At 48.2% G+C, this 27,147-nt stretch overlaps 4 pseudogenes; 3 read left to right on the forward strand and 1 right to left on the reverse strand.

The window, feature by feature from the left end:
• Window positions 1-6,270: 6,270 nt before the first annotated feature.
• Window positions 6,271-6,391, forward strand: LOC136661815 (5S ribosomal RNA; annotated as a pseudogene).
• A 5,305-nt stretch (window positions 6,392-11,696) lies between these two features.
• LOC136661901 (5S ribosomal RNA) lies at window positions 11,697-11,814 on the forward strand (annotated as a pseudogene).
• A 5,772-nt stretch (window positions 11,815-17,586) lies between these two features.
• On the reverse strand, window positions 17,587-17,703 carry LOC136661891 (5S ribosomal RNA; annotated as a pseudogene).
• Window positions 17,704-26,292: 8,589 nt separating this feature from the next.
• Window positions 26,293-26,412, forward strand: LOC136662108 (5S ribosomal RNA; annotated as a pseudogene).
• Window positions 26,413-27,147: the final 735 nt, after the last annotated feature.

A 27,147-nucleotide genomic window follows, 5' to 3' on the forward strand; every position in this document is an offset into this window, starting at 1 on the left:
TTGCAAACGAAAAAAAGACAAGTCTCGCTTTTCAACCATTTCAACATTTCATCACTGCTTTGGTCCGAACCTGACAAATGAGTTGGGGGGTGGTGCCTGTATATAGGGTTGGCCCATCCATGAGGCTGGCTGAGACCGTTGCCTCAGGAAGCAGATGGGAAAGGAGTACTCACCTTTGTCCATCTACTCGACTCTTTCTCGCACTCCCTGGAATGAAAAAGGAAGGGGGGGGGACAGGGCAGATATGGAAGTGCAGAAGAGACAAGGGTGCCAGCTCACAGTGCCAGAAACACCCTAGCTCACCACTGTGCTCCCCTCCACACTTCCTTGTCAGCTCTGTTCCCCTAGTCCTTTGTTTAATTCTAGGCAACAGGAGGAATGATGGCATACAGATAAGGGGGCAGCATTTGGTGCAGCAAGATCCCATACAAAGGGGTGTGCGTCAAGAAGTCTTGCTCTGGTCCCAATGTCCCTACACCAATGAGCAGCACACATCCCCAACTCCTGGCATTTGAGATCTTTATTTGACCATATTTCTGCAGCAGCATGCAAAGACCCTGCTCCCCTGTCTCTGAGGAAGCCCCAGTCTGTAGCCCCAGCACTGTAGCCCCACTCAGTGTGGCATCTAGCTTTCTCCCTGCACACTGTAAACGACACCCAGACAAAGAGATCTTGTTCTCTCTCTCTCTCTCTCTCTCTCTCTCTCTCTCTCTCTCTTTTCTCCGCAATTCATCTGAATGACAAAGGCGTCCAATTACAGTCCTCCTGGGGAATCAAATGGGCAAGTCATGAAGTTCACTTAGAAGGCTGGCAGATTAAGACAGATAAAGGGAAGAGGAGGGGGAGATAAATTTGTATACAGGTATTGACTCTGCATTCGGGTAATTCGCACGCAGGGCCGGCCCCGGCTGGGAATTGGACCTGCAGAAATAATAACTGGCAGCATTTGCGAATGAAATCATCTGGAAAATTTGCAGATGCCTCCCTTAGGTCTCTCCAACCCCCCCCCCCCTTCATTGTATCACTAAGGCATCATAAATAATTCAGCCGCACTCAAATATTCATGGAAATCAATTTAGCGCCTGGTCTTTCATTCCTTCTCTGGGAAACAACACCCGTTCCCCCCGCATGGCGAGTTGAGCGTAGACACCTTACACCCCTCTGCCAGCCAACCCACCAGCCCAGATAGAACAGAACAGCGTTTGTCCTGCTCGGCCTACAGGCTTAGCAACACCATCCTCCATGCTGCGGAGATAAGACCTCTCCAAGGCCCTGCAATAGAGGCTTTCTTGTCCCCGGCCAGACGGTTTCTTGGACATCTGTGGATGCCTTTTATCAGAAATCACACTCTTGGAACCCAAAGTGAATATCACTGACACCGCCACAAGCTCACAAAGGCCTGGCCTTCTATTCTGGCAGGCCTATTCTTTGCTTCTGACTCAAGCAAAACAAAATCTTGTGCTCTTTTAAAAAATTGGCATCCCATCTTTCCATCGTATAATCCTCAAGGTGTCTTGTATGCATTTTTTGAATGGTAAAGAGAGACACTGTTGTGTAGTGGGTAGCTTGCTGGACTGGGACTGGGGAGATGGTTCAAAACCTGACTGAAGTTAGTTAGATGACTTCGGCCAGTAATTCTCTCCCAGGAGAATTTTACAAGGAGGAAAAACTGAAAAGGAAGCATGTATGCTGACCTCAGCTCCTTGAAGGGGAGAACTGAAGTGTAATTAAGGACTGGAACAAATTAATAAACAGTTTGGCAGTGATTGAATTGGGGGCAGGTGAAGGAAGGATGGAACTTGTGGATTTCATTTGAAGACCCCTACTTTTTTTCCTCTCTGATTCAAGCACGGAAATTAAACTGGTAAAACCACACATCGATAATCTTTTGCAGATATAAAGGAAGTAAAGTTCCCTCTGATGAGTTAAAGAAACAAATACATAATGCATGTCAATGTACTTAAATAGTGTTCAGTTAAGTCTAAGGCACTATGAATGAAGTTGAATGGAAATAAGGAGTAAAGTGTTGTGGAGTGATTAAGGAAAAGTTCTCAAAGCGGCCTTGAGGGTATGGTGGAACTCAGAAAGGAGAGCTGTATATTCTACTTCAACTATTTTCCTCTTCCGAATTCTGTTGAATTCAGCCTTAACCTGATCATGATTTCGGCATGCTGAAAGTCAGGGCAAGCCTATCCAGGCCATTGCATCATGTTTTGAGCACTGCCCACCTATCTTACTTCCCATTCTGTTCTTTGGAATCATAAAGAGATAGGGGGACAAAGCCACCGAAGAAGTGTGAAGGAGGAGAGAGGAGTGGGTTGGGTTAGATTAGCTTAGAGCATTTTAGAGCAGGAGTGTCAAATTTGTCTCATGTAGCGGGCCGAACAGCGTTCATGTCGCCTGCTGAGGACAAGAAATGATGTCATTAAGCAGGAAGTGACGTCATTAAGCGAGTGATGACCAAAAATTAAGCACTTTTTTCATGCTGAGGAACTCATTAGCTGCAAATGATAGAAGAGAAAATCTTGATCATACGGGAAATCACGTGGGCCACCCTTTCGGCAGTGACACCTCAGCACAGCTCAACAGCCAAGAGCAGCTAATGGTGCGGGTGGGAGAGTTCAAGTATCACGCAGGCCGGATAAAGAGCTTCTGCAGGCTGCATCTGGCCCGTGGGCCTTATGTTTGACACCCCTGATCAGACCCCTGACCTAGAGCATTTTGTTATTTGAGGTTCTTTGTAAATTGCTTTGCGAACATTTTTTGTTGATAAGCAGTGTATCAATATTCTTCATCATCATCATCATCTCTGACACATTGCCTCAGGTGCCAGGAAGTTCATGACAGACGTTCAGGAATCTCAGCTTGCTAAAACCCACCACCCCTTACCCAGAATCTGTGCCTATCTGTTTGTGGGTGAAACATTCAGCCCCTTCAGGAACGCCATTGCTCTTCTGCCTTCAGGAAGATTTGCTTTAGGAAATGGGGAGATCACATTCTTCCCCCCCCCCCCAAGCCTCAATTATGATTTAAAACCTCACCACATCGAATCAGCCTTCACCTTCTTTACCCAGCCTGCATTTCTCGCCTCTTCATACATAATTCAGGCTCCCTAAATATGCATAGGGGCTTCATTAACAACTAAGTTTGCTTATTTAAAACAACAGCATAATCAAACCTATGTTGTACCTTTGTACTTAGACCCATGCAATATTCATGCACTGGGAATTTCCATGCACGCTTATTGATTCTTGAAAGGATGCGTGCTTCGCGGCTCGAGGAAAGGATGGAAGCGGGAAGGGAGGGGGAGTTACACATTTTGGTTTCCAGGTTTTCCCTAATCACTCCCACGAAGAGACAAGTCAGGAAGAACCTAAAATGCAGTTTAGAGCCAAGAGTGACATGGAGCAACATGCCTGGGAAAAGAATGTATGCGCAAGATCATCCATGGTTGCTACCATTGGCACAGTTGGGGGTTTCGAGAGAACCTCTTTCCTCTGTTACCCTGTAAATGCCTGATCTTATCTGCTCTCAGAAGCTAAGCAAGGTCAGGCCTGGTTAGTACTTGGATGGGAGACCGCCTGGGAATACCAGGTGCTGTAGGCTGATACCATAGTCTTTCGAGACTGAAGGTTGCCAACCATTCTTTTAAGAAGATCACTGCCAGTATTGTGGTTAGAAGGGAAGGGAAAACTTCATTGAAGGAACTACATAATTGGTTAGGGGAGTGAGAGAGAGAGAGAGAGAGCCTGTCTTTCTAGCTGAGCATCTTCAGAGGGAGGGGGAGCGAAAAGAAGTCAGCCTGAGAATAGCAATGCATACGTAAAGAGACTTACTGGAAAATAAAAATAATAAAATAGGTAACCGCTCTAGCTAGATAGCTAGCTATATTTCCCCCTTTAGCTGCAGGATGCTTGTGTAGGTCTGTTGCCAGTGGCGTCACTCGCGCTTGCAACACCCGGTGCAGAAGTCTAGCACATCACACCCCACGATGGGCTTCCTTCCATGCAGTGGCAGAGCAATGCCCCAGGTGGTCGGCAAGGTGATGCACCATTGTCCCACCCCCACTAGCTTTTTGGCTTTCACATTTGATAGACTAGAGATACTTCAATGCAATTTCAACTGCATTCTGCATGAAATGACACATCAAACATATAACATGGTGGTATTGTTCAAAAACAGCAAGATTTTGAAAATTTTGGCTAGCGGTGATGTCACCCCCCCACCCTGTGCACATCGCCCAGTACAGCCTGCACCCCCCACACCCTGCTAGCAACACCACTGGCTGTTGCGCAATTCTTCCAACAGCTACTAACTTGAAGTATAGCTGAAACAAAATACAGTCTTGTGATGAACACTCTGCTTTGATGGATGCAGTTGTCATCCATCCGTGGTAGAGAGGTAGCAACTGCTAAGCAGGGTCAGGCCTGGTTAGTACTTGGATGGGAGACTGCCTGGGAATACCAGGTGCTGTAGGCTTATACCATAGTCTTTCGAGACTGAAGGTTGCCAACCAGAGAGGTAGGAAGCTGCTTTTTTCTGAGTCAGGCCCTGGTCCAGCTAATTCTGAACTGCCAGCACAGACTGGAAGCAGCTGCTCTCCAGGGTTTGGGGCAGGAATTTTCCTCTGGCCTACCTGGAGATACAGGCGCACCCGGTATCGCCAGATCTGGTATTTGTGGTAACAGTTATCTGTGGATACTGGGGATCTGTGGATACCAGGGATTTCCCTTTAAAAGGTAGAGAAAGTGAAGGATGACAGTGACAAGGAAGAGGCTACAGGCAACTCAGAAGGCTGCCTACATCCCTAAAAAGGCAGCAGGTAAGCACAGCTATTTTTAACATTATGTTTTGTTTTCCCTATCTTTTAAAGGGGTGTCCCCGGTATCCGTGAATCCCCAGTATCTGCTGGAGGGAGTCTGGAATGGAACCCCCACTGATACCAGGTCACACTTGAACTAGGATTGGTGACCCTCTGGATGCAGAGCAGAGCTTGGCCACTTGGCTACAGTCCCTCCCTTGCATGGTATAAGGAGGAATTATTAACAGTGGAAGCCCCCAATCTCCTCCACCATAGTATGCAGTGTACGCCACATGGTGTGGCTGCGTCTCATAAACTTGTTGTGGGGGACAGGACTGGGGCACATGCAGGGTAAACACCCTCTCGCCCAAAGAAGAAGGAAGTGAGGTTTCTAAGAGTTCTCCACAACCTATGTTTCTGTAAAGTCACGGCTATTTCAATTCAATGGAGACAGCCAGGAAACACAACTCCTTTTTGTCGTCTTATCCTGCCAGCTGTCTGCTGGGTAAATGAATATATCCATTTCAGCATCGTTTTCTAAAACCCTTTGGGAGGCCTTGGGAAAGATAAGCAAATATTATTTCAAACTTTGCATAAGTAGAGATGGATTTCAAAGTTGGACAAACATCAAATGACCTGCCGTCGCGATAATATATATCCACTGGGATTTGTGGGGAATATTTCCTCGGTTAGATTTCTAGGGAACTAACTTGGGGACTTATTCATTTAACACCTTTGCTTCTTTGCTGAAAGAGGAACACTCCAAAGGAACATGCTGTGATCATCAGGAATAGCACTGAATGATGCCTTAACATATTATCCCATAAGGAGATGATGCCCTGACCACCCAGCCATCAGAGTGACCTTCCTCCAGATGGAACCATGGGGAGGAGAAGAGGTGGGGGTGAGTGGATCAGGCCTGGAAGGGGGCAGGATTGGCGGTGGCGGTTCTAACCCCTTTCCCGGTCCTTATCCACCTGCTATGTCCCCCAGTGATATTGGTGGCACAGGTCTGAGATGACCCATTGCAGCAGCTAGGGTATAACCTGGGGCAAATATCCCCTTAGGAAACCTCCAGCAGCCAAAATTCCCCATGGGGTGCACGGGAATTTAGATAGGATTAGTCTGCCAGTCTAAACACTACACTCATCTTGTGGTGAGTTGATAACTCATGTGATACTGTGGATAATATATTTTTATTTTAAGAAATTTGACTGTGGCTGCATCTGCTGACACTATACCACCTATATCGCCTACCTAGAACACTTTTAAAGCCTTTATAATTTATAATTATCATGTCACTTTTGAATATAAAACCTGCTTTCTGCACGTCTAATGTTTCCAAAACACTGAAATCTGTGGGGGGGGGGTGTGGAATAAAACTGACCTCTATTTGTGGCACAATCCTGAACAGCCTGCACTGCACCAGTGCTTGCTGTCATAAAAGTACCGTAAAGTAATTTGTGACAGCATAGCAGCAACTGTTACCCTGCAGATGCCTAATCTCGTCTGATCTTGGAAGCTAAGCAGGGTCAGGCCTGGTTAGTACTTGGATGGGAGACCGCCTGGGAATACCAGGTGCTGTAGGCTTATACCATAGTCTTTCAAGACTGAAGGTTGCCAACCATCTCCCTATACTGAACACTATCTCCCGATCTCGCCTGATCTTGGAAGCTAAGCAGGGTCAGGCCTGGTTAGTACTTGGATGGGAGACCGCCTGGGAATACCGGGTGCTATAGGCTTATACCATAGTCTCAAGGAGCAAAGTGCACCATGGAAGGTACATTCTGCATTGAGCAGCATGAAGGCAGAACAGGGCAGGGGGGTGGGTGGATCAGAACTGGGAGGGAGCAGAATCAGCAGCAGCCAAGTGCACCAAATCCTATGCCCCTTCCCAGACCTGATCCGATTTCACAGGTCAATGTGGACTTGTGCCAGCTATACAGTTTGTGCAGGTTCAAGTTGCCCCATTGCAAATGTTGGGGCTTACCCTAGGGTAAGGGTAAACAAATGTCCCCTTACCCCGTGGAAACCTCCAGCAACCAAATTCCCATACAGGATGCAGTATGGCCCACAGCACTGGAATTTGCGCTGGATGGGGCTGTCAGTCTCCCACTGACCCTCTGAGCAATTAACTCCCTTGGAGCTGTCCAGAGTACTGAGAGCCTGACCTGCAATGCCCATCTCCAACTGGCCAAGCTTGCCTTTGTTGGACTCAGCGGTCCAGACACAACAGAGAGGTAAACTAGGCTTGCTTACAAAAACATCTCCTTCTACACCGCTCATAAAAATAAGGGAATTCTTGTACCTCTTTGTGTGTTTTTTTCATCTTTGCCCCACCCCTCTGTTACATGCACCCACTTCTCCTCTTTAAAAAGAAACCCAATCAAATATAAAGGAGGGGTTCCCTGGTGTGACCCATCTGAGGTCGGGGTTCAACCCACTTGAAATCCAGTGGGTTAGGGCAGCTGGTAATGAATTTGCACCTGGGTGGACATAGCCAATAATGCGTGAGAGCCGAATGACACCTTATAAAAAGAACACAGGATTGCTGTGGAAAATGGCATCCCTGTATCAAGTGAGCCTTTCCCCTCTTTAAGAGGTAATTCAGTGTAACCATTTCAAGGGACTCCTAATTCCTGGCTAACACAGGGCTTTTCCTCTACGAGATGTCCATGAGATTCTCAGACAAGGTCCAAGTGCACTTAGTGTCAGCAAGTGTCTTGTGTTGTGTGTGTTTCAGATCATACATATTTATTTACTTCCTGTGTTTATAGATTGTCTTTCAATAATGGCTCCCAATAGAAATGAATTAACACAACACAATGAGAACCCCTGTCTCTAAGTGTTTCTTAATGCAAGGTCTGTCTATATATAATTCGGAGGGAGGTGGCCTCCTCAAGCACACACTGGTAAGGGCAGTGACAGATCTCCCCGTGCCCCAGGGCAAAGGTCCATGATGGCGTCCTCCCTGCGGGATGTCACCGCCCCCCCACAAGCAAATCTCCCCCCCCCACTTACCTGAAGCTTATGGAGCCTTGCACAGCCATGGACTGCGTCAGGGAAGCTTCCTCAGGCTTCCCTGATGCTTTAAACCAGTGATTTCCAACCACTGTGCCATGGCACACTGGTGTGCCGCAGATGGTCTGCAGGTGTGCCGTGGGAGTTTGTGGAGGGTCATTTATTAGAAGGGCAATTGGGGGGTGTGAGCCCCCTGCCAGCAACATGGTGTGCCTTGACAATGGTCAAAAAACTGATGGTGTGCCTTGACCATTTTAGCGCCTTGTCAGTGTGCCATGAGATGGAAAAGGTTGAAAATCACTGCTTTAAACTGTGCTTATGGGGAAAAAAAGAAGCACAGTTTCCAAACCTGTCAGGAGCCTCAGAGAGGCTTCCGCAGGGTCCTAAAGGCACACGAAGCTCTGCACCCAGGGCATTTGCCCCATTGTCTATAATGGGAGGTTCACCACTGCTCCGCCACCTACTTCTACCACACCTCCTCTTTCTGCAAACTGGGCTTGAAAAAAAGAAGGGAATGGAACAAAAAAGGAAGTAGAGAGGAAAGGAGAGGAGAGGAGAGGAGGTGAAGGGCTGAATTGTTTCTAAGACAATCTAGCATGCCACTCTCCTCTCCTCCACAATTTTTCTTCTGCTTCTTTCTCCTCTTCCTTTTTTGAACGAGACAGTGGGAGAAGGAGGAAGAGGAGGAGGAGGAGAAGTGGCAGCTGGCACACCACCGGGTAAGGAGGTCAGCATGAAACATACTACCTCAGGCACAAGGAGATCTTGGGTCAGTCCTGACTTCATGCTACACCGGCATTGCCTGAAAATGCTTCTAATCCAACCTGCTCAGGCAGTGTCCTGGAGCCTGTTCTTGGGTGTTCCACTTGGAGGCTCGATCCCAAGCATGCTGATGACTGATGATTGTGAAGGCTTCAGGGTTCCATCCTGTTTCTGCTCCTGTTGAGCATGAGACTGAGTGGAGACTTGGAGACAGGTGTCACCAATGTACTTAACTTGCCCCAGAAGGTCTGGAATGAAGAGATTCCAAAACTGAAGTCCTTAAAGAAAAGACCTGAAGGGCCTCAGCCCAAGAGCTTGGGCAACAGATCATCTAATCTACTGACGATCAGACCAGAAGCTTTTGTCTCATGTCAGTCTTCTAATAAAGTGAGGGAAATTCAGGCAGGGTTGGTCCAAGACATTTTGGTGCCTGAGAATGAATAAGAGAGAAAAGGTGGCGCTTTTTTGGAGATGATTCACTGTCTTGGTGAGTGGCTTCTGCTCATGCCTTCTGCTACTTCCAGTCATCTCAGAATAAACTGCAATTAGCTCAGCTCTGAGTCAAACCAGGCTCCACAAAAGGTCATCAGACAAGTTGGAAACAGAGAGCAGCCCATTCAAAGAAGCTGAGATGAACCCAGCCTCTGTTCGGCATGATTTTTTGAAGTTTGGCCAACTTGACGTTTCTGTTTTTATTGAAATACCAAAATAAAGCATAAAGAATTATCTAAGAATCCAGGGTTGGCCCATCTATGAGGCCAACTGAGATGCCTGCCTCAGGTAGAAAATTCACAGGAGGTGCCCTCCACCCACAAATTATTTAGCACAGGTTGTCAGGGGTAGTTATCCAAAAATATATTTCCAGAAGGATTGTGGAGTTCCAGCTGCAAATAGCACTGGAGGAAGAGGTGGGCTAGCGCTGCCCCTATTTTCTTCCCCCTAAAGCAAGCAGGAAGAGGATCGATGAGCTGAATGGCTTGGTGGGCCAGAGGGGGTGGTTGTGAAGCAAGGGAGGGGTGCTCCACATTGGTTTGCTGAGCCCCCCAAGTTGCCACACTTAAGGGCACAATCCTATCCAACTTTCCAGGGCCAATGCAGCCCCAATGCAGCCCTGAGGTAAGGGAACAAACATTCCTTTACATCGAGGAGGCCTCTGTGACTGTCCCCCCACCAAAGGATACAGCACACACCCCATTGGCATGGTTGCATTGGAGCTGGAAAGTTGGAGTGGGCCCTAAGTGAGCATTTTACAACTCAGTTCTATACAGATCTACTCAGTTCTTTGTCATCAATGGGGCTTACTCCCAGGATACTGCACATAGGATTGTAGCCTCAGTCAGAGTGCAATCCTATGCATGTCTACTCAGAAGTAAATTCAGTGGGGCTTAGGAAAGTGTCTACAGGATCGCAGCCCCAAGCCTCATAACTAGGCCAGTCTTGCTCTTGTTATTTGCCAAGCAAAAAAAAAAGTTTCCATGGTTGCCAATCTGTGGGGTTCCTTATCTGCTGTATACAGAGGAAAATTAAAATGCATCAGGTACTGTGTTGCATTTAATTAGTGATGGCACCAGGTTGCTGGAGGCCTGGGGCAAAGTCCTATACTCTGCCCTTCACAGAGCTCCTCTACCTATGCCCCAATCAAGCATCTGGTGCTATCACGGACGCCAATACTGTTCAGGGGCTGGTCTGCCCAGATCCGTCCCCCCCAGTGCGCATGAGCCTTTGGCTGGTGCCTGACTTGGCTAGCCTCCAGCACCAGCCCTGCCTTGACTGCTGGGTTGGGCTCCCAGATCCAATCCATTCAAATTCTTGACTTTCCACTTCTTGAAGTTCAAGAGTTGGCAGCCCTGTGACATTCCCAGACTCCACATCATGCCACTGTGCCAAGCCCATCCTTTTTGAGTCAAATGCTGGAAATCTGACAGCCCCACCAATGGGAACTCATACAACAAGTCCCGCCCATGCCTAACACGTGCAGTCAAACGACTCTCTCGCAGACACTTGCACACGTACATCAGAATACACATGCCTGCCGAATCCATTGCCCTTCCTTCCATTCTGTTACACACTGAGCTGCCAAGAAGTAGGCATGGAAGGAACAATTTCTCATGGGTTCGGGTGCACTTGACAGGAATTGCAGGCCCCATGTGAGCAACTGTCAAGCAGCCAAGTCATGCCATTGTTCAGCACCAACCCAGTTATGATGCCTGCCTGGATTCCTGAGGCCTCCTGATATATGGATGGTGTGACAGCTGAACTCAGTGCTTGCACCTGGCCAAGAAGAAGGGCCAGCAGCTTTCTGGAGGAACCTGCTGGACTGGTCCTTGCTTTGATCATTTTGGTGCTTGCTTGATACATGAGCACTCCATGCCATGAAAAATGGTAGCCACCCACCAGCATGCTTATAACCAGTGGCATACTGGGGGGGGGGGGTGCAGGGGTCCAGGCCACAACAGGTGACATGCACGGGGTGGGGGTGACACCACTACTGGCCAATATTTTTTAAATCTTGGTATTTTTGAATAATACCATCATGTTATGTATCATTCAATGTGTGATTTCATGCAGAATGCAACTAAACAAACCGCGTTTAAATATCTCTATTCTATCATAACATATAACCAAAAAACCAGCAGGGCTAGAGCTCACTGCCTGGACTGTTTCCCTGCCCACCACATGGGAGGAGGTCCATCGTGGGGGAGATGCACTGGCCTCCCACACCAGGTGATGCAGACCCTAATGACATCACTTCTTATAGCAACAGTAGGCCCAATGGTGTCTATCACTGAGTTAGTCCAAAACTGTTGGTAGCTCTCGCAGCAAGGTGTAAACACCTGAGCACTGGCGGAGCTAACAGCTGAGAGAATTAGTGGAGGATGAGACTATCAGCCAAAAATTGAAAAAGAACGATGTCCTGTTTGCAGCAACCGTTACCCTGCACATGCCCAATCTTGTCTGATCTCAGAAGCTAAGCAGGGTCGGGCCTGGTTAGTACTTGGATGGGAGACCGCTTGGGAATACTGGGTGCTGTAGGCTTATACCATAGTCTTTCAAGACTGAAGGTTGCCAACCAGGGATGGGAGGGGCCCCAATGGGGTTTGTTTCATTGCATTCTGCAGCAACTGTTACCCTGCACATGCCTGATCTTGTCTGATCTCAGAAGCTAAGCAGGGTCGGGCCTGGTTAGTACTTGGATGGGAGACCGCTTGGGAATACTGGGTGCTGAAGGCTTACACCATAGTCTTTCGAGACTGAAGGTTGCCAACCATTATGTCCTGTTTGTGGAGCTCTCCAGCAGTATCTGGTTGGGTCACCATGGGCAAAAGGAACTCTCGTCTGATCCAATAAGTTTCTTGGTATGTTCTTGAACAAAAACCAGCCAGGTGAGCCACATAATCCTTGCAAAAATCCCAGCACCCTATACAATGTATAGGATTGTAGCCCTAATGGGGAGCCGTGGCCAATGGCCCAGTAGCTCAAGGGAGCCACCAGTCAAAAAAGTTTGGGAAACACTGGCCTACTGTGATGACCTAATCTACCTCCGACAGCCCTTAAAAGACCAATCCCTGAGTTATCAGCTCTTGGAACCCTGCTAGCCTCAAGCTCTTAGCCAGACTGAGACCCAAGCTTATCAGCACTCTGCCTCTTATACGCTGCCCTCAGAAGCATTCTTACAGTTGACTTTTGTGAGAAACCTGAATGAAGCAGACTGACCCTTTGATTTATTATTTTATTTATTTATTTATTTATTTATTTATTAGATTTACACTCCGCCTTTCTCCCCAAAGGGCACCCAAGGCGGCTAACAATCAGTACATTAAAATACAGAATCACACACCAGTACCCCCCACCCTGTACCCTGATCTTTCACAGGGAGTCTCAGGAGAATTTAATCATAAACACTTCTGAACGTGCAAATATCTTGTATAACATTGTACTGTCTCTGCGGTTACAATTTTAGCTCAGTTTTTCTCACCTCTGCTAACAGCAACGTGAATTCTTCCTCGGGCTTTGGCCCTAGCATAGGTTATTCTTCAGCTCCAAGGTGGCACTTGCAGCTACCTGAAAGAGCAAGTTGTAAATTTATATCAGGGTATGATTCAAGCCATCCAGGCAGGTGAAACCTTTCCTTGCTTTTATCGGAACAACAAGGAGACTCCACCTAGCTGACCAAGTTCATCCAGTACCAGCAGAGGCAGAGAAAAAGAATCAGGCCAGGTTTCAACCAAGGATTGAAGAACAGAAGACCTCAGGAGGTTCTTCTTACTTCCGTCTCAGCTACACCGCTAATCTGCTTGTTTTTGTTGCATGCAATTAGCATATTATTCTGTCCTGTCTCAGCAGATGTGAAAAGGCTGTTAGGTGTCAATATTTGAAAATATTATTATCTGAAACGGGTATTCTTCTGCTCCAAGTCAGTCTATGGAAAAAGATATTATACACTTATTAGAGATTTTTCATCAGTGCTGCAGAAAAACAGTCATTCCAATGCACCTCGAGTAATTTTTCCCATCCCATTTCAAACTTTCCAGCATCCATATACTTAAACAAAACAACAGTTGTATAGAACAGTGGTTCCCAAACTGTGGGTTGGGACCCACTGGTGGGTCATGACCTGATTTTTGATGGGTTGTCAAGAGCATGACTGCCCTTCATGCTCCACCCAAGTTACATTGGAGGTGCTGGCGGCTTTGTGCCCCTCTCCTTCTCCTGTGCGCCGCAAGGCAGTAAACTTCAGATTCTCCCCAGAGGAGGAAGTGCTGGTGGCTTCGCACCCGCTATTCCTTCTCCTGTGACCTTGAAGGGTCATTCTCTGACCCTTCAAGGGGAGCCTCCACAGCAGGAATGGGGGTGCAGAGCTGCTGCAGCAAGCATCCCCTCCTCTGGGGAGAACCTGGAAGTGATGTCATGTGACACAATGACATGTGATGTCATTGCCCCAGGTGCTGGGGCAGTACATTACACCTCTGAATACAGGTGTTTGTCTTCTGCAAGTCTAATACCAGCTTTCTGGCGGGGGGGGGGGTAACTTGGGAGAAGGAAATAGCATGGAAGAAGGTTAAGAGCCTTTCTCCAGTATTATGTCTCCAATAAAAATGGAAGCCCCAATGTTAATGTTTAGAAGTGGAGAGAAAATATCAGGAAAACGGATTTCTGGGTCACTTCTGTTTTGGTCCTGGGAGGCTCTGGAGACTAATAAGAGACCCAGTGCATCAGGGATTAATAGTGGCTCAGGGGGTGGACAATTTAAGTCAGAGAATTGGCACAAAAACAAAGGGTCAGAACATATTCACCCCTTCCTTATGCACTACAGCTCCAGTTGGTGGGTTCCATGATGTTGAAAGTCATGGACCTCTAGCGTAACATGTAGATTGGGCCTTTTTAGCCATGCTGATGTCACTGAATGAGAGAAGAGTGTTGCGCTGTCCCAGATAAGATCTCAAGGTCAAAAGTAGCGCTGAAACAGTCAAAGACAACAGGTTCACTGTTAGCATTGCTTAACATCGCTCTGACTTGCTTTGTAGTGCAAGCTTAAGACCATCTCCTTGAGATTTTGTGAAAGTAGGGAAAGCAAATTGCAGAGGAAGTGGCCAGTGGATACCGGTTTCATCACAATGGCCACCAGTATGTCAGGCCAAGAACGAGCCTGAAGTTCTTTCAGCGAAACCAGGATGTTTTGGTGTCCTCATAAACTGGGCCAAGGTGACGAGATCTCATGCAAAGATCACTTGTGTTAGCAAGTGTGTGATTCTGGAGATCCCATCTCTGGTAATAGCAAGTCAGGTTGAGACATAGCAGTGTTAGAGGGTTATGTGTGGTACATGCATGGGATGGAGCCAGGGCCGGTCCATCCATGAGGCTGATGGAGGCAGATGACTCAGGCAGCAGGGGATTCCCAACACCATCGCCCACTTACTTCCACTGCTGCTTCTTCACCCACTCCCTGCAAGGGGGACAATGCAGAAAAGGAAGTGTGGAGGAGAAGAGAATGGAAGGCCAGAATGTCAGCCTCATGGGTAACCATTCTCCTTTCCTCCACATTTACTCTTTCATTTCATCTCCCTCCTCCTTTTCCAATTTAAGGAGCATAAGAACATGAACATAAGAACAGCCCCACTGGATCAGGCCATAGGCCCATCTAGTCCAGCTTCCTGTATCTCACAGCGGCCCACCAAATGCCCCAGGGAGCACACCTGATAACAAGAGACCTGCATCCTGGTGCCCTCCCTTGTCTCTGGCATTCTGACATAGCCCATTTCTAAAATCAGGAGGTTGCACATACACATCATGGCTTGTAACCCGTAATGGATTTTTCCTCCAGAAACTTGTCCAATCCCTTTTTAAAGGCGTCCAGGCCAGGCGCCATCACCACATCCTGTGGCAAGGAGTTCCACAGACCAACCACATGCTGCGTAAAGAAATATTTTCTTTTGTCTGTTCTAACTCTCCCAACACTCGCAGAAGCTGGCACATCAGGAGATGTGGGATGGGCACTTGGCATGCTGCCTAGGATGCCAGGAGGTCTTGAGACAGCCCTGGATGGAGACATAACTCAAGGGAGGGGGGCACATGCTTTATATGCAAATAGCCCTAAATGGAGTCCTTGGCATGTCTGCTTTAAAGACTCTCAAAGGAGCCGAACTGGAAATAAAAAGCCTTCTGAACTGAGACCTTGAAGAGATATTGCCAATCAGAGCCAGGATGGTATAGTGGTTTGGGAATTGGAGTTTGACCTGGAAGATCCAGGTTCAAATCCCTGCTCAGCCACATAGCTTCCTGGGTGACTTCAGGCCAGTCACTCTCTCTCAACCTCACCTACCTCACAGGGTTGTTGTGAGATAAAAGGAGGGGAGGAACCACGTACACCACCCCGAGCTCCTTGGAGGAAGGGCAGTATAAAAATGTGAAAAATAAATAATCATACAGCACCAGATGGGTGAATGACCTGAGCCAGTATCCAAGCAGCTTTGTTATGTAGCAAACATGCATCCACACATCCCTATGACAGCTTGCTGTGAACCCATCTGCATCACATCTGGCTTCTCCTGGTGACCAGGGCCTGGGACCACATCTGTGAACCCATCTGGGCACCATAACATCCAATGTTGCAAGCAAAATATGTGGTCGCAGGCCCTGGTCACCAGGAGAAGCCAGATGTACAGAGCAGAAGCCTGGTCTGACATACCTCTGTGTAGATGAGGATAGGAAGGTCTAAAACAGCCTAGCCATCTCCCACCCCACCCACCCCCCCAAAAACAAATTCGAGTGGGGGTAGTGATTGTTTTCACATCTCAGGACAAAGGACAAGGCAGCTTTTCAAATGCTTAACATTCCCAGTTACATTGGGGGGCCTCCAGGCGATTGCATTTCCCAGTGATTTGCAAAACAACAGAGGGCTGTGTATGCAGGCAGTGAGGAGAAGAATGTGCTGGGGCACTCTGCTCACATCTTCTCCAGCTGTGTTGTTTTGGAATCAAATTCCTCCTGCCAAGATCCCCCTTCCTGTTGTGGCCTTCCCAACCTGGCACCCTCCACAGATGATGTGCCTTGATGAAGAGTCACTGGAAATGCAAGCTGCCCTTCCCCAAACCATTGGTTTGGGGGGGGGGGGGAAAGTCAGTCAAGACAGCCTCATCATTGTACCTTAGCTTAGGGACCTAGACAGAAACACAACAGACAGATCCCTGCCTTCAAGGATCTGAAAAACTCAGTAGACAATGAGGATAACAGAAGGAAGGAGACAGAAAGGAAGGAAGGATGTGGGCAGATGGCATTGCACCTACTGAAAGCTTAGTTACACATGAGAATGAGGATTAAGAGCATAAGCCACCACCCCTCCAAAATCACAGAAAAGGTGGATTTTCAGGAGAGGTTTGAAGGACAAGAGAGAGATGGCACATATCCATGTACGGGGGAGGGATTCAGTGCATGATGGCAAGTTGCTCATTGCACATTGCTCATTGCAAGTTGCTCATTGGGATTGGGACCCACCAGTGGGTCACGACCTAATTTTTGGTGGGTCGCCACATGGTGATGAAAAGATCAGTATCCAATGGCCTCAAGCCCTGAAGCTATTCAAAAATCAGATACAGTAGCTGCTACTACTACTGAAAAATCCATTATGGGGTACAAGCCATGATGTGTATGCGCAACCTCCTGATTTTAGAAATTGGTTATGTCAGAATGCCAGATGCAGGGGAGGGCACCAGCACCAGGATGAGGTCTCTTGTTATCTGGTGTGCTCCCTGGGGCATTTGGTGGGCCGCTGTGAGATACAGGAAGCTGGACTAGATGGGCCTATGGCCTGATCCAGTGTGGCTGTTCTTATGTTCTTATGTTCTTAACTACCCCACAAAGAGTCGAGCTCCTGCAGTTTGTAAGTATAGGGAGATAAATGTTTGTGGGTCTTTCTGGTTATTATGACATATAGATAAATATTGTTTAGTGCTATATCTCCTTTTTTTCAAAGTCTGGTGTACCTAGGTGGGTCCCGATAGAGTGTTGTTGTAAAAAGTGGGTCCTAGTGCTAAAAAGTTTAGGAAACACTACCTAAGGGTGATTCAGGCCGTTGGTCCTGTGCTTTGGAAGGACTCTGTGCCACCATAGCAGCTGCCCTGACATTGAATTGTCCATGTGAAGCATCTGAGTGCTGCTCTGTGTGACCTTCCTACCTGCCCCTCGATCCGAATGGCCTGAAACGGGCCTTTCAGAAGCAGTCGACGGTGACACATCTCCGCCACCAATTTCCGGGTGCCGCACTCCAGACACGGCACTCTCAGCCCTGGACTCGCCATGGCTGCTCAACACCATGGCAGCCTGGTGAGTTGGGGGGAGCTGCAGGAAAGGGTGGGGAACCCACAAAAAATATTTTATGTTGGACCCTGTCACTTCTGGGGCCACCTCTGATTGCCCCCACCTGACTGCCGTTGGATCCTTAACAGAATGACAGGCTCTTGGATTCTATTGGTTGGCAACCTTCAGTCTCGAAAGACTATGGTATAAGCCTACAGCACCCGGTATTTCCAGGCGGTCTCCCATCCAAGTATTAACCAGGCCTGACCCTGCTTAGCTTCCGAGATCAGACGAGATCGGGCATGTGCAGGGTAACAGTTGCTGTCTATTGGGCTGGTCCAAAATCTTGCAGCACCTCCGGCAGTGTGCCATACTCAGCCCACCGTTGGCTGCCTTGCCGCTGGGCCGCCTCCCACTCCTTGGCTTTGAGAAGGACACGGAGAAGGAAGAAGTGGAGGAAGCAGGCAGGAGGGGGCAATGTGTTCACATCAGTCCACCACCAGAGGGTATGGCCCTGGGATTCTGCCGCTTCATTCTGCTGTATGGGTAGGCCAGACAAAGGGATTGTGCAAAGAGCATTTGGGTTCATAGGCCAGCCCATCCAGGCCACTTCTCAACATGCTGTAGATATGAAAATGGGAAGTCACGTAGGCCTTGCTGAAAATCTGCATGTCCATAAGGTTAATTTCATGCCTTGCTGACAACTTGCCTGCACACTCTTTCCACTTCCTTTTACACGACACTGTCTGAGTAACCGCCTTTATTTATGGCTGCTTCTTTCCTCGCTTATGAAAGATGCAGATTTATCCTTCCACATTTGCTGCCATGTCTCAGTGCCCACAAGACCATAATGTACATCAGACTCCGCACATTCTTTTGATCTAGAAATGGACCAAAAGTTATTGGGAAAGAACTTTTGGCTTCAATTGGGGAGGGGGTGGAGGTGAAAAGAGGGCAAACCAGCTTATATGGTTTCCCCACTAGTTTGGCGATAATGATCTCCTCCCCAACAGGTCGCTGCCATTGTTCTCCCAGAATGCCCCTAGGAACAATACTGCATCTCAATGGTGGTTGAGAGTCACCTGGGAACAAGACTGCACAATAATGCACCTAAATTCATCATCATCATTCCTAGGGGCTTTTGAGGGGGGAAATGGTGTCCATCAGTTAGTCACCACCAGGTGATCTGAGCCGTTCATAAGGTAAAGACCCACCCTTTTCTCAACCTCTTTGGCCCACCCCTTGAACACTGCCAAAAATGCCCCACTGTTGCTGCAGGCCCAAAGGGGACTGAAGATGTGGGGAGGCCATTTCAGGTCAACATGAATTTCCTGAATAAAAGTTGCTGTGGAGCTGAAATCAGAGACAAGTGAGGACAGAGAGCAGATGTCCCTTCCTATCAGGCAGTTTCTCCACTTTTGGCCCAGTCTCTGTAGCGGTGGGAGACACCAGGAATGAAGACCCCCAGCCAGGTTGTTGGGTACTAGGTTATTTTCATCCTGAACGATTGTGTCCTGGCCAAATTCACCCCAGCCACTGGCATTTGCATCCAGTTTTATGTGTCCTGGTTATTTGTGTCCCACAAAAACTGGCCAACAAATCCCATGTTATATGCACTGGGTCCACCATATCTGCGGGTTCAGCATCTGCGGAGTTGACTCAACGCAGATGCCGACCCCACATCTGGACCTCAAGGACCTCCCAGACACAACTAGAAATACCTTCTGAATGCCTCCTGGAGGCCTTCTGAGGTGCCATTAAGGCCATGATTGGAATGGATCCAAGTTCTCTTTTGCACAGGCTTTGAAAGTTTGTGGCAACCCCTCAAATGAGGCTTCGTGATCCCATTGGGGACATGGCCTACAGGTTGAAGAATGCTGGTCTAAGGCCCCTAACAACAGGTGCCAGCACTGAAGTGCTGGAGAATGAATCATCATCCACCAAGGTTCAGCTCAGACCCCCTCCCCCGGCTCTCTAGCAGCTAGAACTCCAAGTGCAGAGAAGATCTATTGCCTCCAGTGTCCGTGGAAGCACGTGAACACTGGGTGCCTTTTAGGGCATCCCCTGCCTCTGCACATACTGGGTACTGGGGAGATTCATTTGAAGCTGTTCATAATGGGCAATACAGGGCAATGGAGAGGTACGTTATGCTCATTGAATTTGGGAAGCTGCTTCCAACTGAGTCAGACCATGGGTCTAGCAGGGGCAGTATTGCCTGCTCTGGCTGACAGCACCTCTTTCCCAGCCCTACCTAGACCTTTTGCATGCATAAGAACATAAGAACAGCCCCACTGGATCAGGCCATAGGACCATCTAGTCCAGCTTCCCGTATCTCACAGTGGCCCCACCAAATGCCCCAGGGAGCACACCAGATAACAAGAGACCTGCATCCTGGTGCCCTCCCTTGTTTCTAGCATTCTGACATAACCCATTTCTAAAATCAAGAGGTTGCACATACGCATCATGGCTTGTAACCCATAATAGACTTTTCCTCCAGAAACTTGTCCAACTTAAAGTTGTCCAGGCCAGATGCCATCACCACATCCTGTGGCAAGGAGTTCCATAGAACAACCACACACTGAGTAAAGAAATATTTTCTTTTGTCTGTCCTAACTCTCCCAACACTCAATTTTAGTGGATGTCCCCTGGTTCTGGTGTTATGTGAGAGTGTAAAGAGCATCTCTCTATCCACTCTGTCCATCCCCTGCATAATTTTGTATGTCTCAATCATGTCCCCCCCCAGGCGCCTGTTTTCTAGGCTGAAGAGGCTCAAACACCATAGCCTTTCCTCATAAGGAAGGTGCCCCAGCCCAGCAATCATCTTAGTTGCCCTCTTTTGCACCTTTTCCATTTCCACTATGTCTTTTTTGAGATGCGGCGACCAGAACTGGACACAATACCCCAGGTGTGACCTTACCATAGATTTGTACAACGGCATTATAATATTAGCTGTTTTGTTCTCAATACCTTTTCTGATGATCCCAATCATAGAATTGGCCTTCTTTACTGCTGCCGCACATTGGGTCGACACTTTCATCCACCTGTCCACCACCACCCCAAGATCTCTCTCCTGATCTGCCACAGACAGTTCAGAACCCATCAGCCTATATGTGAAGTTTTGATTTTTTGCCCCAATGTGCATGACTTTACACTTACTGACATTGAAAAGCAGAGGTTCATCCGCAGAGCGACAAGCCCCTTCCTGAGTTTTTTTCTCCTGCTTATCAGTTATCTCAAGAACCAAAACGCTCATGGCCCTTTTCAAACTTGCAGGAGTCAAAGTTTTTCATTTGCTCTTGTGGAGTAAATGAATACAGCAGATAGCAGATAGAGAACAGGTCCTCCATGACAGTGTGGAGGGGGCTCGGTTAGTGACTGCTGGTATGAGAATAGGGCTGTAGTTGTGAATATAATCTTATTTTCACCTGTGGAATCTTGAAAGCCACACAGCCATCCCACTGCCATGTTCAGTGCTGGCCAGTCAATTGCAGGAACCTGGGGCAAAGGCTTGCATTGGGACATTCACCCATGATAGTGTATTGAACCCAGGGCCAGTCCCATCCATGAGGTCAACTGAGGCAGTTGCCTCAGGAAGCAGATTGGAAGAGGTGCCCATCAATGTTACTGTTCATCTTCCCAATTGGAACAGGAAGGGGGGAGGAAGTGTGCACGAAAAGGAAGTGGGGGGGGGAGTTAGAGCTCCACCCCTTTTTCCTTTTCCAATCTAGGGAGTGGGGAAGGCAGCAGTAGTTGGAGCATCATCAGATAAGGAGGGCAGCATTTGGCATACAACCTCAGGCACCAAGAATGAGGGCTCAGGGACTGCCCCAATCAAGTAGACTCTCTAATCCGCATGGTCCCTTGACCAGTGCTTGATATGGCTAATGCTTAATGCTGCCCATGGCCACATTGGCCTTCCGGCCTGTGCACTCTGCCTTCCAAGGCAGCTGTAACAATATTTGTGTCAACAAGGAATGGGCTGGGAAAGCAAAGCAGCTCGACCAAAGGCCAACGCTTTTCGCAGTATCAAGTCCTGACAGTTCTGAGTCCTCCCCAATCAGATTCTGGGGTGGGTAGAAGGAGGGAGGGAAGGGAAGGGAGGCACATGGCAAAGTCATGCACAGGGAGCTGCAGCAGCTGCTGACTCATCAAATTCCAGGTTAAATCATAAAAATATACACATGTTGAGACAGCGAGCCGGCGTTCGTTCTGCAGCATTAACCTGGCTCCGGTCCAACCTCTGGCAATGTCATCTGCTCCCACCGCTTCCAGGCCGTTGTGGGCTTTGCGACGCTCTCGGTTTCTAAGAAAGCTCCGGAGGTGGGGAGTTCAGGAGGTCGAGGCAGATGCCACCCACGTGCATCTGGGATGTGGCCCCAACTTGGATTCCAGGAAGCAATGGGGGAGAAAAGCTACTCTGGAAATTTCAAGACAGAAACACAGCAATACAATTCTTGTCCTGTCTAGTTCAACCTTCAGCTGCCTAAGAATTTTCTGTGTCTAGTCTACCTCTCATGGAGGGCTTAAATGAGGCAGGGCATACTGTGACTCCGTGATGGAGAACCCGCTTTGCACACCCAGTGTCCTGGGTTTGTTTGTTTTTCACATTTTTATACCACCCTTCCTCCAGGAAGCTCAGGGTGGTGTATATGTTTCCTCCCCTCCTTTTGTCCTCACAGCAACCCTGTAAGATAGGTGAAGCTGAGAGCGAGTGACTGGCTAAGGTCATTCAGGAAGCTTCATGACAGAGTGGGGTTTTGTACCTGGATGTTCCAGGTCTTAGTCCAGTTCCCAAATGACTGTGCCATTTTGGCATCTTGGCATCTCCTGTTACAGCTGGGAAGGTCTGATTCCCTAGAGCAGGGGTGCCCAAACCCTGGCCCTGGGGCCATTTGCGGCCCTCGATGACTCCCAATGCGGCCCTCAGGGAGCCCCCAATCTCCAATGAGCCTCTGGCCCTCCAGAGATTTGTTGGAGCCCACACTGGCCCAACACAACTGCTCTCAGCGTGAGTGTGACTGTTTGACCTCTCACGTGAGCTGTGGGATGAGGGCTCCCTCCACTGCTTGTTGTTTCATGTCTGTGATGCAGTTGCGGCAGCAAAGGAAAGGCCAGCCTTGCTTTGTGCAAGGCCTTTTATAGGCCTTGAGCTATTGCAAGACCTTCATTCATCCGTATAAGTTTATCTTTAATATATTCGTTTATGTAAACTTATGCAAATTTATTCAAATTTTAAATGTAAATTAATTCTTTTTCCCCCAGCCCCTGACACAGTGTCAGAGAGACGATGTGGCCCTCCTGCCAAAAACTTTGGACAACCCTGCCCTAGAGAGCCCATGGTGCAGTGAGAGCCATGATCAAATCTCCCAACTTCTTTCCTTTGGGTTAAGTAAAACCAGTGGGTGGGGAGGGGGTGATTTGAACTAGAACCACAGTGCAGGGGAAGGCCTATTTCATCGAATCAGCCCCTAGATCCCAAACTGCTACTGAATCACCCCCTCAATCCCAAACTGCTACTAGCAGTGAAGTAGAAAATCGGCAGTCACACTGTCCTTGTCCTTTTCTCTCCTTATAGCTGATAGCAGATTTGGGAGGAGGGGTTGTTAAAACTAGGGCAAATGGTTAAATCCTCCCTCCTTAGCATCACAGCCTGATCCAAATCGCTCTGTGGCTGTTCTTAGCCAAAGAAAAAGACATCAGGAAATCTGATCACATCTCCTTGGCCCTCAAGCTATTTATTTGGCCATATAGTCTGCCCTGTTCTCCCTGGGCTTGGAGAGTGGTAATGTGTTAATTGTTGGTTAATTGCTCTACCCATTCCTCCCTGCACCTGGCCTCCCAGAAGGAGTTGAATCCATGTCCTGGCCACCATTAATTGATTTCCCTCTTCTTCTTTCTTGAAGACACAATTCCATATATGGTGTTTATTATGAAGAGTATAATTAACACCCTCAGACAGTGTTTCCCAAACTGTGGGTCAGGACCCACTATATGGGTAAAGAACCCATTTCAGGTGGGTCCCTGTTCATTTCAATATTTTATTTTTAATATATTGGACTTGATGCTACCAAGGGATGTGACTGCTTTGGGGAAAATGTTACAGACCTGTACTTTGAACAAGCTACTATGTATATTCTTTTAACAATGAGAGTCAATGGGACTTACTCCTGGGTAAGTGTGGGTAGGATTGAAGCCTAGGGGCCCAATCCTATCCAATTTTCCAGTGCTGGTGCAGCCATGCCAATGGGGCATGCTCTGCATCCTGTGGTGGAGAGGCGGTCACAGAGGCTTCCTCAAGGTATGGGTACTCTTGTTCCCTTACCTCAGGGCTGCAATGTGGCTACACCGGAGCTGTAAAATTGGATAGGATTGGGCCCTTGTACTGTTAAAAATTTCCTGCTTAATGATGTCACTTCCAGTCATCGCGTCATTTCTGGTGGGTCCTGACCGATTCTCATTCTAAAAAGTGGGTCCCAGTGCTAAATGTGTGAGAATCACTGCCCTAAGAAACTTGGATTTCCTTTCCCAGCAACTGCTAATTCAGATTCAACATTAGCCACTTCTTGGGAACTTTTTGTTTAAATGCAAACTTCACTTCTTGGTCTGACTCCCAAAAACACCCAGAAAGGGAGCCTCCTCTGAGCTCTGAATATTATTGAAATGTGCTTGCTGCAGTAGGAACAGATAGCAATTGTTAGGCGGAAGTTGGCTTATGAATGCATTGACCAAGCCGTATGATGATTTCTCATGTGGCTGGGTCGACAGGGCCAAGACGAAAGCAGAAAGGAAAGCGAAGGTGAAAATGGGACTGATCAGCTGGGGGATGGACAGAGCGGATAGGGAGATGCTCTTTACACTCTCACATAACACCAGAACCAGGAGACATCCACTAAAATTGAGTGTTGGGAGAGTTAGAACAGACAAAAGAAAATATTTCTTTACTCAGCGTGTGGTTGGTCTGTGGAACTCTTTGCCACAGGATGTGGTGACGGCATCTGGCCTGGATGCCTTTAAAAGGGGATTGGACAAGTTTCTGGAGGAAAAATCCATTATGGGTTACAAGCCATGATGTGTATGCGCAACCTCCTGATTTTAGAAATGGGCTATGTCAGAATGCCAGATGCAAAGGAGGGCACCAGGATGAGGTCTCTTATTATCTGGTGTGCTCCCTGGGGCATTTGGTGGGCCGCTGTGAGATACAGGAAGCTGGACGAGATGGGCCTATGGCCTGATCCAGTGGGGCTGTTCTTATGTTCTTAAACTACAATTCCCAGGAGGCCTTGCAGGTCTTCTTGTTATCTGGTGTGCTCCCTGGGGCATTTGGTGGGCCGCTGTGAGATCCAGGAAGCTGGACTAGATGGGCCTATGGCCTGATCCACTGGGGCTGTTCTTATGTTCTTAACTACAATTCCCAGGAAGCCTTGCAGGTCTCTTGTTATCTGGTGTGCTCCCTGGGGCATTTGGTGGGTCGCTGTGAGATAGAGGAAGCTGGACGAGATGGGCCTATGGCCTGATCCAGTGGGGCTGTTCTTATGTTCTTATGTTCTTAGCTATTCAAACAGAAAGGAGCATTTCAACCAGTGTGCCATGGCCATGAACGTTCCACAGGCGGGTCACTGGAGTTTGGAGCACAGTGGTTGAAAATCACAGAAAAACTCTTGCGGGTTTGCTGGAACTGCATGCCAGTGGAGGAAGAGGGACAGATGATTCATTCCTACAGGCTATTGCCCTTGAAACCGAGCTGCAGAACCTGGAAGAGTCTCCCAGAAGTGACATCACAAGAGGCAAAGACCATAGAAAAGGCCATAGAGATCAGTGTACCGTGAGAAGGAAAGCATTGTAAGTCACTGGTTTAGAGGACAATTGAAGTAGATAAGGGCAAACTAAAAGAAAATAGCAGATATGGGGGGGGGAGAGAAAGGGTTTGATCAGAACAGTGCCAGGGATTGCTCAGGTAGAGCCCTGGCAGAGGCCACACACGTGGCCAGACCAGCATCTGAATATTTAGTACTGCTGACAGCTTCATGCTCAATGCACCAAGGCATGGGCAAGTAACACCCTGGGGACCCCCCCCCCCACACACACACACAGCTGGCACTGGACTAGATCCAGATCAGAACCAAAGCAAGGGAACTGGGTCCAAGCTCCACTCCCCGCACACAGAAGCCCAAATCACCCTGCATGGCAATGATTTACATTAGGCAAAAACCTAATTAGGGAAATTCGAAATGATTTACATTAGGGAAAAACCTCAACCTAAAAAGCCATTTAACCTAATGCGCCCTTTGATTCTCAAACTGCAAGTTCTAAAGTTTCTGGTAAGCTCTTTTACTTTCCCTCTCTTTTTCACGCCGGGGCCATCAGCTCACCAGCCAGCATTTTGTCTATTCTGTTCCTGGCAGAGTCCAGCAAATTTCACCAGATCTGGATGCCACATGGAGATTTTTAAAAAAATTGAAAAACATTCTCAGGCATTAGCTATAATTTAGCCTCATTATTTTTTACTTCATTGTACCAGGCTTGCAACTCAGCCCAGTGCCTAAGTCTCCCGGGCCTGTAAGGTGTACCCATTTACATACACACACGCCACACACACACACACACACACACACACACACACACTTGCAGGGGCATAGCAAGATCTGCCAGCATGAGATTGGATGCCAAATGTCCCCCTCATTGCCTGTCAGTGTCCTAGCAGGGGCAAAGAGTTGTGGTCCTCAGCCTCATCTTCCTCTACCTCCACTGCCACTCTTGCTCCTGTCCCCCCTTCCACATGCCCAGAATTTGAAAAAGAAGAGAGGAACAGAGCAGAAGAGGATGTGGAGCAGGAGAGTGGTGGGCTAGAGTGTCTCCTGGGAGGAGCTTAAGTTGCTACACTCTTCTCCTCTCCTCCACATTTCCTCTTCCTTTCCAGATGCAGCAACTGTAACCCTGCAGATGCCCGATCTCATCTGATCTCGGAAGCTAAGCAGGGTCAGGCCTGGTTAGTACTTGGATGGGAGACCGCCTGGGAATACCGGGTGCTGTAGGCTTGTACCATAGTCTTTCGAGACTGAAGGTTGCCAACCACCAACCAAAGTGGAGAAAGAGGGGCCGGAGGGACAGTCAAAGTGATGGAGAACAAGAATGAAACAGACTCACATGGCACAGGCACATAGCACCCTTCACCGCACTGCCACATGAGTCAGCCATTCAACCTGCCTCAAGGCTGGGCCAGTCATGCATGCTTGGACCCTGGTGTCCTCCCATGCCTGGTGGTACTGAGTTCAAAAAAGCAAAACAGGAGCAAGCTGCTGGGAAGGAAGAGCTGCAAGTTTCAGAGCTGCTCAGGACAAACAGCGATATTCAAAAATATCTGCAGGGTTGATTCAAAAGTCGCTGCTGTGAGTTGTTTTATGACACAAATGGAGAAGTCGACAAACCAGTGCTGGTTTCTGTTATCAAGGCAGAACACAAACACAAGCGGGGGGGGGAGGGAATGGACCTTGTGCATGTTAAGGAATGCGTTCAGGGAAACAAACTGACTTTCTTCAGCAAGTCTGGATTAATCATTACGTGAAGTCGGGTGCAGGCGAGCAAGCCAGAATGGCCCCAGAGGAGACTGTACAGGCCCAGCCCCACACACAGGCTTCTCCTGCAAAACTGAAACTGTTCTCCCAGTACTTTCACGTGCCTTTCTCATCCTGAGACCTTCTGGGCTTAGCCACATTCTTTTTGGCTTCATTGTACCAGGCTTGCAACTCAGCCCAGGGCCCTAAGTCTCCTGG

This window comes from Tiliqua scincoides, chromosome 10 (assembly GCF_035046505.1).
Source record: "Tiliqua scincoides isolate rTilSci1 chromosome 10, rTilSci1.hap2, whole genome shotgun sequence".
In the NCBI taxonomy this organism is placed as follows: domain Eukaryota; kingdom Metazoa; phylum Chordata; class Lepidosauria; order Squamata; family Scincidae; genus Tiliqua; species Tiliqua scincoides.